The sequence below is a fragment of the Alexandromys fortis genome, unplaced genomic scaffold (assembly GCF_014885135.2).
Source record: "Alexandromys fortis isolate MF-2015 unplaced genomic scaffold, M_Fortis_MF-2015_v1.1 scaffold_135, whole genome shotgun sequence".
In the NCBI taxonomy this organism is placed as follows: domain Eukaryota; kingdom Metazoa; phylum Chordata; class Mammalia; order Rodentia; family Cricetidae; genus Alexandromys; species Alexandromys fortis.
In genome coordinates this window covers 4,370,000-4,383,554 of record NW_026068036.1, presented here as the reverse complement: position 1 = coordinate 4,383,554, position 13,555 = coordinate 4,370,000, and positions in this window count along the sequence as shown.

The window sequence follows — 13,555 nt, the reverse complement described above, 5'->3', positions numbered from 1 at the left end:
ATATGTGAAAGGAGATCATAATGACTTTTTAATTCTGTAAGCATCTGTATCTTAACAACTGTTAATAAAATCAGGAGGCGCTGCCTGTATACAAGGATTGAATCATTTAGATACCAAGTAATGTACACATAGAATAAATGACATTTAACCAATGCCCTCAATATATAGAATTCCATTTTGCGGCAATGTCATTTATAGCCTCTTATAATCAATTGGACTATATTTTTCCTGTGAGACTTTTTCATGAATTTTTCATGCATTATTTATTATAATCCTTACTATTCTTATAGACAAACATCTAATGAATATATATCATAACATATTTCTTGATCAAAGTCTCCTCATTCATCGTCATTATCTCCTCACCCTTTTTTACCAAGCCACTTCTTTGCAAGTGTCTCTCTAAGATGCATGTCTTACTTTTGGTGACATACTGCATTCAATGAGAGTTAGCTACATGAGCATGTGTTGCATCTGTTTCCCTTTGCAGGATAATGTACCAGCAACTACACTAAAGAGTAATTTGTATCACCTTTTATCCTTTCGCTTTCTATAACTCCCTCTGGACTGAGTGGAGCCTTAGGTGCCCTAAGCCATCCTTCAGGGAACACAGATATACACAGTCACATACAGGTAAAATATAGGTAACCACTGTTGCTGGGAGTAATGAGAGCAACAGCTGTGCCATGTCCAGCAGACAGCAGTATACACTGTTTAGCTCCAAGGTTCATTTCATCACCTTTCCCATTATGCTTGTGAACTTTAGAAGGATCACAGGGTGCCTCATTGAGGACTGAACATTCAACAGCTACATTCATGTACACATTAATAAGTTAGGAGACTGTTATGTCTTGCCCACTGACAACTAAAGCTGTTCTGACTAAAACTGAGATGGTTGCCAGTCAATGAGAACAAAGGCAATTTTATACCATGCCTAATTGCTGCCCCAAAATATTAATATTCCCCAAGGAGACTATGATTTCCCCAGTCATGAACTTTTAACCAGGTTTATAGTACCAGGTATGAGTCTTTCACTGTAATTGACTTAAAATTTGTACCTGAAAGTTTTTTTTTTTTTTTTGTCCCATTTGTCCCACTGGATCAGTTTCTTTCCTCCATGCCAGTCCCTACAGTCTCTTATAACATAATCATTCAGAGGCTTTTTTTTTTTTTCATTTATAACTGTTTGGGCAATAGTACAGTCTTTTTACTGGCTAGCTCTCTATATAAATTAACCCATTTCTAATAATCTGTGTACCATCATATGCCCCATGGCTTACTGGTAATTCTCTGGCATTTTACTTCTCTGCTGTTTGCTGGCATCTCTCCAACACTATTTTCCTTCTCTCTCTCTGCTTGGATTTCCCATGTAGATACATTTTGCCCTGAAATAGGCCAAAGGAGCTTCTTTATTAACTACTGACAATAAAACCTATTCAAAACATACAGGGGGCATACCATGTTAAAATTCAATGAGAAATTGGTCAGTTATCACTGTAATGATGATGATAAATCTGTACCAGTGCATGCATCTTTCCAGGAAGACTGATATTGTACTCTGCAGGGTTCAGAGTTAGATTAAGTCACTAATGAGTCTTTCATCAGCTCACCTTAAGCTGATCATCTTAAGACACCATGGAAACTTTGCCCTGGGAAGGAAATTGAAAGCACCATTCCAGTTTGATTTTTCTACGTATTAGGTCTATGACCAAGGTCAGGTATGTGAGTGTAGGAATGGCACTGAGATTTCTTTTCAACATCCGGACTTCTAGGAACAGCATTATACATCCAGGAGCATATATCCCTTCAAACTCTGTTCTTTAAATAATATATTTTTAAATGGCTTAAAAAGCAATTGGTTTCTATATGGCCTTTTCATAATCTTTAATTTCAGTTAAGCCTCTATCTGCCAACATGTTGTCCTCTTTAATTCATAACCTCATTCTTACTTAAACTTTTCTAACCTTAGTAGACCATCAGCTATGTTTGTTTTTAACACAACTTCCCACTGACTGCCAATTTTATACCCAAACATACCACATGTAAGATACAATCTTATAAAAATATTTTACACTAAAGCATTGTAACGAGGCAAAGGACACAGTGTAATATATTTTCATTTGAACTTTAAAATAATCATCATTTTGAACAATTCCAGCCCTTAGTTTTGAGTAACTACAGAATAAAAGTAAAATTACTACCAATATGTAATGGTACTGATTAAACATTTCTCCTGGGAGGAAATTATCGGTGCATAGCTGAGAAATGATCAGACCAAATCAAAGCTAAAACCCATCAGAAAAGTAAATTTTGAAGTTCCATGTTTAACACAGTGGGCTCAGGTAATTGAGTTGGTTCCATGCTGTTTTAGTAGTCCCAGTCTCTTGTCTCTACCACCAGCAGTGTTCATGGGGCAGGGCGGCTCAAATCCATGCCTGTAGCTCTCCTTGACAAATGTTACATGATCCTGAAATTACTAATCTAGTCTACATTGTAATTTAGGATTTATGTTCACAATAACACATAATGTTCCATCAGGGCCCTTTTTTGCATGGACTTTACCTGCTCTCTATCATTTGCTTTTAACTGCTTATGGAAAGTGTGGAGCAAAACTAGTTATCCCCTTAATGCCAAATCGCCTGTGTTTACAAAACACAGTGTTTTCCCTACTTGGAACCTCTGATGAGTCCAATTTTGTCCTCAAGGAACCTTTCCAATCATACCACTTCTGCACAGGGGTTTCCTTTTAATGATGTTGGTTTCTTCAACAATTACAATTCATTTCTCAGAATAAACAAGAATGTTTGCCAGTGTTGCAATTTCCTATACCAAAGAAATTCACCTCATTATTTTAAAATTCAACTTTACCCAAGTTCCCTGGACACAGATGACTGCGGTTACACTTTTGGCCAAAACATTATATAAATGACCTCTTGCCTAGTTCATGGCCCATAGTGTTTCTCTAGGAACTTTTATCACTCAGCCCTTCACTGTCCATCTTGTCTTCCACATTCTTCTTGTCCAAGGCCTCACTAAATTGCTCATTAAACTCTGCTTCCAGCATTCAAAATTGTTTCTATCCCAAAGTTTGAAACTAGTCCACATTTTGGGCCATAAAACTACTACAAATGGCGTCATAATCTGGTTTATAATAGCAGTGACACCACTTCTAAATACCAAGTTTTGCCTTAGGTTAAGAGAATAATTTGAAGTGGTAAATGGTAAAATAAATAAAAATTCCCACCCCCCCCCCAAAGAAGCTGTGAGGTTTTATGAAGTTTTTTGAGTTCTAAGTTCAACCCCTTTCTAAGTAGATGAATTTATCAAATTTAAAACTCTTCCTTGGTAAACATAGAGTAATAAATTCCAACAATACTTTATAAGGAAAAGTTATTTAAAAATCCAAATTTATGAAGGTTAACAGCAGCTGAGATTGAACTATAAGAGACCACAACAAATGCAATTCTGTAAAATTGTCAAAGGATCTTTCTTAATACAAATATTCCTTGAATATAGCTCCTAGAGAAATAGATACCTGATTTGTAGAGATTTAATAAATAACAGATATAAATAGTTACTATAAATAATAACACTGATTATCTGTGTAATCAAACCCTTCACCTGCTGTGATATGTACCGCATTTATGCAGATCAGCTGTAGGCCTTTCATCCATGAAATTATAGAATGTATAATGTGATGGGCTATGCTATACTCAGTGTAATTGCTTATTTATAAAAAGAGCTATCAACAGCCCACTTTAAATAAATTCAGAAATCACCGTAGGGCATTTAGAAATGAATATTTTATATGACATTTAAAAAAGATTATGAGCATTTCCTTGAACAGTAAAATTAATGTATGTTTGGCTGTTTAAACCCATCCAGTGTAGATTCATGATAATAACATATAAACTATAATTACTGTATCTGTGTTTTAATTAGGAACAACCATCTACATGACTAGAAGTATTAATTTTACACCTAAAATAAGAAAAAAATAAGCAATTTAAAAGTATCATATTTTCTCATAGGTCACTGAAAGTATATTTTAGCAGCAATTGTCAGCATGCCATCTCTTTGTGTCTGTATATCCTCTATCAATCATCTCTACCGGTCTACATTTTCTTATCACTGAAGCCTCTATTTTTACATAAACATAAAAAATTAACATTTAGAAGCAATACTATAATACAAATTTCAAAATTCTGTGAAGCACACCTGATTCTACATCTTTGATCTTTGGTATGAAAGGACTTACATCAGTTTATGATGTATTATAAAGTTAGAATTACTCACCAGAGCCTAAAGTCTTCAAATTCAAGATGAGACATACTAAAAAAGAAGGATCTTAGTCTAGCATTAACTCTGTGATATTAAACTATTGATTCAGTCACAATGGTCCCTGTCACCACAGAATAAGCTGATGTATGACAGGTGATAAAATGTGGATGATGTAAATAATGGCTCATGTAAATTTAAGTTATCAGACATTATTTGAACAACTTAAGAGGGCAAAAGAGCATTCTGGGAACTGCCCTCATAATCTGTGTACAAAAATAATTTTTGTGTGCTGATTTAGATTTTTTTTTCCATTTGCTCATGGGAAATTATTCAGATGGTATTAGTTTATGTATTTTCTATTGATCTTATACTTTGCCTATTGCATAAAGAAAATCACTGTCATTCATAGAAATGAAGCAAGTACTGTGAAATATATAAAAGAGTGAGCAAACAATGTTTTTAGAATAGCATCAGGTAGTGAAAACAAATTCTACAATTGTAGAAAATGAAGAATTCGGAGATTCCCTAAATGCTGTGTAATAGTAGGAAAATAACAACAGACTTCCAAAGTTTGTACCATCATGAAGGTAAGGAAAAACAATGGAATAGTTGTTCAGTTGCACTATTTGATTTTATTACCAAATATTAACATCTGAGATTAAGGCAGAAAGTGAATATGAAGTGCAGAAATATGGAGCTAAACATTTATTTTCTAAATTATTTTTTTTGAAAAAACATGCTCATGAGTGTGAAACAAGAAGCACAGAATATGTTGCACCCAGTATGTGACAGCTTTTTTGAAATTGATATGAAAATACAACCAAACTCAAAGATGATAGTAGAACTCCAGAATTTAACCCAAGCTATAGATCCCAATGGAGGAGTAAAGCTCAAACTAAATTGAACACATGAAGAGAAATGCGACTGTAGAATTGATTATTTTTCCTTAAGAGTAGTTTTGGTTTGCAGCAATATTGAATAAGGTACAAGGAAGCCCCCTCTGTTCATGGTTTCCAATAAGCATATCCTCTTCTACCATAGGCTTGTACTTCTTGAGAGCTGCACATGCTACTAACTCCAGTGTGCATTTGTCCTTATTCTTCACTGTAGGAATGATCTTTTTGTGGCTTTTTTGTTTGTTTTTTCATTTGGTTTTCTTTTTAGACAATGTCTAAATCTATAGGAATTATTGCCTTGCAACTTGCATTGTATGTGGACTAGAGTAGCCTCAAACTCAGAGATAATCCTAGTTCTGCTTCCTAGCTGCTGGAATGAAAGCAGTTCCATAGTATCTGGTCATTCCTTAGCTTTAGATAAACATATGCCTCCAAAACTCCCTGTGCTCTGTATTTTCTTACTATCTTCATAATTTTTCTTCTTTTTTAGAAGATCATGCAATTATCACCTAACAGTACACATTCTTTTCAGACCATCTTTCAAGTGTGGTTTTACATTAGTTATTTGGCAAGAGTTGAAACCTAGCTTCACTATGAAGACTTAGTCTGGGATTTGCAGAAACCTGAAGACGTTGTTGCATATTTGGGTGCTTCTGTTTTCTGATTCCCTCTCACTCGCTTACCTTTTACAGGAACTTTCGATATTTAGGTCTAGCTATATTCATACTTGGAAAAGAAAGAATAGAATAGAATATACAAACAGAACCCCCATTCTTAATATCATCATACTTCCTTGTTAAGTGAAAATATATTTGTGAGTTCAATAGCTGAGACGCTATTTCTCCTTTTCTGCATTAAAGTAGCAAACAATATGAAAAGAATTAGTTTAAATATGCAAAACAAATATTATAGCTATTCAACTAATTTAACTTTCTGTGTGTATAGTCATAGAAAAAGATGGTTGCTTTTGATCCATGCATATAATTATTAAAAAGTAAAATTTCTCATATTACAGTTTTGAAGTCTATATTCCAAAAGTAATGGGTTCTAGGAATGGCATAAACAAGTAGAAAATTTTTATGTACAATGGACCTGAGATAATAAGCCTCTTACTATGGTCCCCAATAAATGTAGATATTCAAATTTTATATAAGAATTTATTTCCCAGAAGGCATTTGATAAAGGGTTACTATTAGATTTTTCCTTGAGTAATAACACTTATCTATTTCTTAAGTATATCATCTCTTGTTTGTTTTACTTCCTTTTTCTGTAGTGATAATAAAAGACTATGAAAAAATTATTAACATTTATTTTTAAACAATTCTATTAGTGGAAACTATACATATTGCATTTTAAGATGAACCATTTTTCTTTCCTCTCAATAAAACAGAAAGTTTCTTTGAAAAAAAGACTACGACTATTATGGCCTAAAATAAAATCTAGAAATTTTAATTGTGTTACATACATAATTAACATGGAAAAACAATTTCTTTTCATTCGCTATTTATTTTATTAAACAACCAATGCTCCTTCTCCCCTGTCACTGTGTACTTTCATTTTCTATTTCCACTAAAAAAAAAGAAGAGCATGTGAAAGAATGTATATGCAAAATGATATTAATAGCGAACCAGACACTTGCTCGAATAGAGTGAATTATATTTGACATAGCTATACAGTTTCCATATAGAGATTACAATGTGATTTCCTCTGATTTCTTCTGGCACACAAATGCTAGAAACTGCAGAGAGGAAAGTAAAATATGACTATAATTTTCTCCAAAGCAAAACTTTTCTCTCTGGGGAAGGTATGAGAACATTCTAAATGAATTATCAATCCAAAACAACTCCAGATCATTTCATTTAACGCAGAAGACACGGTGAAAATAAACCGATCATCATCTATGGTGACAGCAAGTGGTGGCCAGTGGCTTAACTCACAGCCTAAATTCTATCAAGGAATACTTTTTAGAACCTGGTATAGAAGGTAGATATTGACATCAACTATGATGAAACATCTTTAAGAAGTTTGTTCACATGTAGAATTCTAGAAGAAGTATATCCCAGATACTTATTGAGATACTACATTAGTAGAAATTAAAAGATCTTACACTAACAAAGAAAGAAAAACTTGATGTGAGATTACCCTCTAAATGTTGTGAAAATGTTGTATTACCACTGGTTAATAAAGAAACTGCTTTGGCCTATGTCAGGGCAGAATATAGACAGACTGGAAGAGATATACAGAGCAAGTAGACAGAATCAAGAAGACAGTAGCTGCCAAAGGAGACAGACACCATAACCTTACCAGTAGGTCACAGTCTTGTAGTGTTACACAAATTAATAGAAATGAACTAATTTCTAATGTAAGAGTTAGCTAATAAGATGCCTGAGCTAATAGATCAAACAGTTTTGTAGTTGATATAGTTTCTATGTGATTTATTTGGGTTGGGGTGGCCAAGAAAGAACAAGCAGTCTTTCTTTACATAATGGTGCTCACTATCTGGGAGCAGGGATACACAAAATCTTAAGAAAAAAAAAAAAAACAGGTTTCTAGACCCACATAAAATGGGAGCCAAGCACAGCTTCTTGGTAGTCACTCATTTTCAGATAGACTCTGTTTGCTTACAGCAAGCAAAGATATGGTTCCTTTAAGAGATGGCTTAATGACTCAGCATTAGCAGCAAAAACTGTATGGCTTCTTTAGAGTTTGGCGTCCTGGTTTGTGCTGGTACTAATACAGTGCACTTAAATGTGGTCTGTGAGCAATGTGTTACAAATTGCTTAATTGTGACATAGACCACTGCATCTCTGGAACTGGGGTGGTAAGTATGGCTAGCAGAGGCTGTGAACATCTCTCAGCCATGTTTGGCTGGGTGGAGCAAATAGGCAGGGCCTCAGACTTGGTCCTATCCACACCCATTTAACATTTAGAAAATTAAGCAAAATACAACATCCCTTCATGATAAAGGTCTTGGAGAGAGCAGTAATATAGTAGGATACAAGATTTACTCAAAAACATCAGTATTTCTCCTGTACACAGATGATAATAGGGCAGAGAAAGAAATCAGAGAAACATCACCCTTCACAATAGCTACAGATAGCATAAAATATCTCGAAGTAAATCTAACCAAACAAGTGGAAGACTTGTATGACAAGAACTTTAAATCTTTGAAGAAAGAAATTGAAGTCTCCAGAAAGTGGAAAGATCTTATATGCTCTTGGGTAGGTAGAATTAGTGTAGTAAAAATGGCAGTCTTACCTAAAGCAAACTACAGATTCAATGCAATGCCCATCAAAATCCCAGCAAAATTTTTCACAGGCCTTGAAAGAACAGTAATCAACTTCATATGGTAAAGCAAAAACCCAGGTAGATAAAACAATCCTGTACAATTAAAAAAAAAACAAAAAACAAACAAACAAACAAACAAAAAAACTTCGGGAGGGAGCCATCACAATCCCTGCTTTAAACTCTACTACAGAACTACAGTAAGAAAAACAGCCTGGTATTGGCATAAGAACAGACAGGAGGACCAATGGAACTGAATCAAAGACCCAGATATGAATCCACATACCTTCGAACATCTGATTTTTGACAAAAAAGCAAAAAATATCAAATAAAAAAAGGAAAGCATATTTAACAAATAGTGTTGGCATAACTGCATATCAATGTATAGAGAAATGAAAATAGACTGATATCTATTACCATGCACAAAACTCAATCCAAATGGATCAAAGAACTCAACATAAAGCCAGACACACTGAAACTTATGGAAGAGAAAGTGGGAAGTACACTTGAACGCATTGACAGAGGAGACTACTTCCTAAATATAATCCCAGTTGAACAGATAATGAGAGAAACAATTAATAAATGGGAACTCCTGAAACTGAAAAGCTTCTATAAAGCAAAGGACACAGTCAACAAGACAAAACAACAGCCTACTGAAAGGGAGAAGATCTTCACTAACCCCCACATCAAACAGAGGTCTGATCTTAAAAATATACAAAGGATTCAAGAAACTGGTCATCAAAAGAACAAATAGTCCAATAAAAAATGGAGTACAGACCTAAACAGAGAACTCTCAACAGAGAAATCCAAAACAACTGAAAAACTCTTAAGGAAATGTTCAACATCCTTAGTCATCAGAGAAATGCAAATAAAAACAACTCTGAGGTTTCTTCTTACACCTGTAAGAATGGCCAAGATCAAAAACACTGTTGATAGCTTATGCTGGAGACGTTGTGGAGTAAAGGGAACACTCCTGCATTGCTGGTAGGAATGCAAGCTGATACAGGCCCTTTGGATATAAGTGCAGTGATTTCTCAGAAAATTAGGAAACAACTTTCCTCAACACCCAGTAATATCACTTTTGGGTATATATCCAAAGGATGTTTAATCATGCCACAAGGACATGTGCTCCACTATGTTCATAGAAACTTTGTCATAGCCAGAACCTGGAAACAGCCTAAATGCTCCTTGACTGAAGAATCAATGAGGAAAATGTGGTACATTTACACAGTGGAGTACTACACAACAGAAAAAAATAATGACATCTTGAAATTTGCAGGCAAATAAATGCAGCTAGAAAAGATCATATTGAGTGACATAACCCAGACCCAGAAAGACAAATATCATATGTACTCACTCATAAGTGGTTTTCAAACATGAAACAAAGAAAATCAGCCTACAAATCACAATCACAGTGAACTTAGACAACAATGAGGATCCTAAGAGAGACTTACATGGATCTAATCTACATGGGAAGTATAAAAAGGCAAGATCTCCAGAGTAAATTGGGAGCATTCAGACCTTAGGAGAGGGTTGAAGGGGAGGGGATTAGAGAAAAATGTAGAACTCAACAAAAATCAAAAAATAAAATATATATATATATATAGTTTACAACTGAGTGTGATGGCATACACCTTTAATGCCAGCATTTGGAAGGCAGAGAAGGTGTATGTATGACAATAGTGTGAAGGAAGGTTTCACAGAAGAGAATTTCATCAAGTGTCACAGAGTATAGATAAAAAAAAATCTACTAAGATCATATATGGTAATAACACTATATTGAAATACTGGTATTTTTATAATCAAAAATACTTAAGACTTCCTGATCTGTAATGATTAGCTCATTTTTTTTTTAAAAGAACTCATTAGTGGAAGTAAAAGGCACATTTGTTTATATTTATATTTAGGTTTGATAAGCCCTGGCTTGGTCGATGTAGTTTGGAGACTTATTTCTTCATCTTGTTGCCATGAACAGATCTACCCTCAGCACTATGGCTTTGCTGCCAACATGGAACGCATTCTCAGAACTGTGAGCTGAAATTAGTTTCTTCTCCATTCAAAAATAACCTTGCAATGGATTACTCAGAATAATTAATAAACACTAAGAATAATAAATACTAAGAATAATTAATAAACAGAGAATATGAGGACTAATGCAAATATATTTAAATATAACACTTTTGTAAAATACTAGCACTTATCATCTACCTATATAAAATCTACCTATTATCTATCTATCCATCTATCTATCTACCATCTATGTACACATATATACATAAATAAATACACATATATTATAATGTCATTCTAATCACAGTTTACTGGTTTTCTGGGCCTTCTTTTAATAACTGATTTATCATTTACAAATTTATCACATTCATACATTGAATGTAGTCAATTAACTGCTATTCGTAAGGCCTTTAGTGATTTCCAAATATTTTAATAAAAGTGTTTGCATTTGTTCTCATAGATTCTCCATATATAAGAGAAACACTTCAGAAAAGTGTCTGAAAAGTTAATATGTCAAAATCTAAAACATTTGCCTTTTAATGCACAGAGTCAAGAGTACTAAGGAAATATCTTAGTCCTTAGTCTAGAAGGATCTAAAAAATATGTGTTAGCTTCACTAACCCTATAATCTAGTTCAGTGATTCTCAGCCTTCCTAATGTTGGGTCTCTTCCGAACAGTTCCTCATGTTGTGGTGACCTCCCAACCATAAAATTATTATCAGTATTACTTCATAACTGTAATTTTCTTCTGCTATAAATTATTATGTAAATTATTTTGGAGAAAGAGGTTTGTCAAAGGGGTTAAGGTCCACAAGTTAAGAATTATTGGTTTAGGCTCTTTGAAAGAGTATCTTTATCATTAATTGATAATTTATTAGATAAATTTGGAGGTTCATTTTTATTCTAAGGGAACTTTTTAATTATGAAACCTAATGAGATTAAAGTGTAATAATATGTTGCTTACATGAAGGCCACCATCTTTTTATTTAATGGCTTCCTTCTTGGACTAGCATTGGTGGAGTACTTTGTCCTATATTTTTCCAAATCAAGTGAGTGGTAGACTATTGCACCCGTTTATTTATTTTGAAGCTCTGGAATGTTTTTTAGTGAGTAGTGAGAATACATATGTATCCACATGAGTACAAAATCACACTTACTTCTAAACATTAGTGTTAGTAGTTTAAACAATAAATGTTCACCATAGACTAATGTCTTTAAACAATTGATCCCCAGTTGGTAGCATTATATTGTAAGACTATGAAAATTTTAGGAATTACAGTGAAGGTATATTTTTTTTTTATTTAGCAAGAACTTTGAAGTTTTATAGCCTGATATCACTTCCTATTCTCTCTGTCCCTGCTTCACCAGTTAGGAGGTAATGTAATTGGCTGGCCTGGTACTCCTGATTCTCTGTCTTCCCCTCCATGATAGATTGTATCCCCATGGAACTATAAGATGAAATAAATTCTTTGTTCCCAAAGTTATATTTGTTGTCAGGTTATTTCATCAACGTCACAGAAAAGAAACTCTGAGGAAAAGTGAATTTGCTGATAGATTAAGAATCTTGGCTTGGAGATTATTCCGAATTGTATGCAATACTTCCTGTTATCATCATGGCATTTTCATAAAATAGAGGTTGGGCAAAACCTAAATGAATTTTACACTCAATGGAAAAAAATGAATTTAAAATAACCAGGGTCTTTTGAGGCAGAGACAGTGATACATTGATGTAACCCGAAATCAATCAAGGTCAGCTAGGAAAATGGAGAAAAGGATTTCTCCTAAACATCTCCAGGGGGAACCATTGGTTCTGTCAACACCATTATTTTACTTTAGTAAGAAATGACTTTGGACTTCTAACTTCCAAACCTGTGACAGAATAAAATCTTGCTTTAAATCACAAGATTGTGATGTGTTGAAATAAGAGCGGCAGGGCTGCGTCCCCGGCACCCGGCCGCCCGCATGGCTAGCTTATGCCCGAAATAATTACACGGAAACTGTATTCTTTCAAACACTGCCTGGCCCGGCTAGGTCCAGTTTCTTATTGGCTAGCTCTTACATATTGTTCTAACCCATTTCTAATATTCTGTGTAGCCCATGAGCTGGCTTACCAGAGAGGATCTTAACCTGCGTCTGTCTGGAGTGGGAGCATCATGGCGACTCACTCTCAGCTTCTTTTTCCCAGCATTCTCTTCTGTCTACTCCGCCTACCTAATTTTCTGTCCTATGAGGGCCGAGGCAGTTTCTTTATTATTAAGAAATCACTCCCACATCAATTCCCCTTTTTCTGTTTAAACAAAAAAGAAAGGCTTTAACTTTAACATAGCAAAATTACATATAACAAAACAGTTATCAAGTAAGAATTACAGTTACAATATTTATATCTATTTTATATCTTATCATAACTAAGGAAAATTATAACTATTCATTCTTCAACTCCATCAAAGACTCCAGAAGGATATAATAATACTTGAGTAAGAAAACTCTAGAAATGACAGAGACATCTTGCTGCCTGGACAGTCACCCAAAGTTCCTCTGTACTGTTGGGGCATCCATCTTCGGCCTACAGGCCCATGGTTTCCAGCAGACATTTCCACAAAGCAGGAAATTTCAAAGGCAGTCACTATCTGCTTGTCCTGAAGAATGTCTTGCAGACTCTTTCATGAATCAGGAACCCCGAAAGGTCATCTCACCTTTAGGCAAGTTCAGCAGTCCTCTCTCTGCGGGTTCTCTGTGTCCAGTTTATGAAGTAGTCCAGGCAAGAGCAGTTTCTTGCCCAAATGGCTATCAAACTCCATAAGGATCCTCTTCGATGCCCATCTTCCTCTTGAAGTAGATTGGTGATGCCAGGAGCAGAGTGTCTCATTGTCATGAAAAGTCCTAAGTTATTAAAACATTTAATAGCATATTCCGTAGTCTTTGAAAGATATGAAGAATGCCGATCTAACTGAAATATATATCTATATATCTAGAAAACCTAACTAACATGACTACAAACTTGACTATTATTAATGATTATCCATTAACAACCTATATACATTACATTTTTAAATGAACTACACAATTATAATACCTTAATAAAG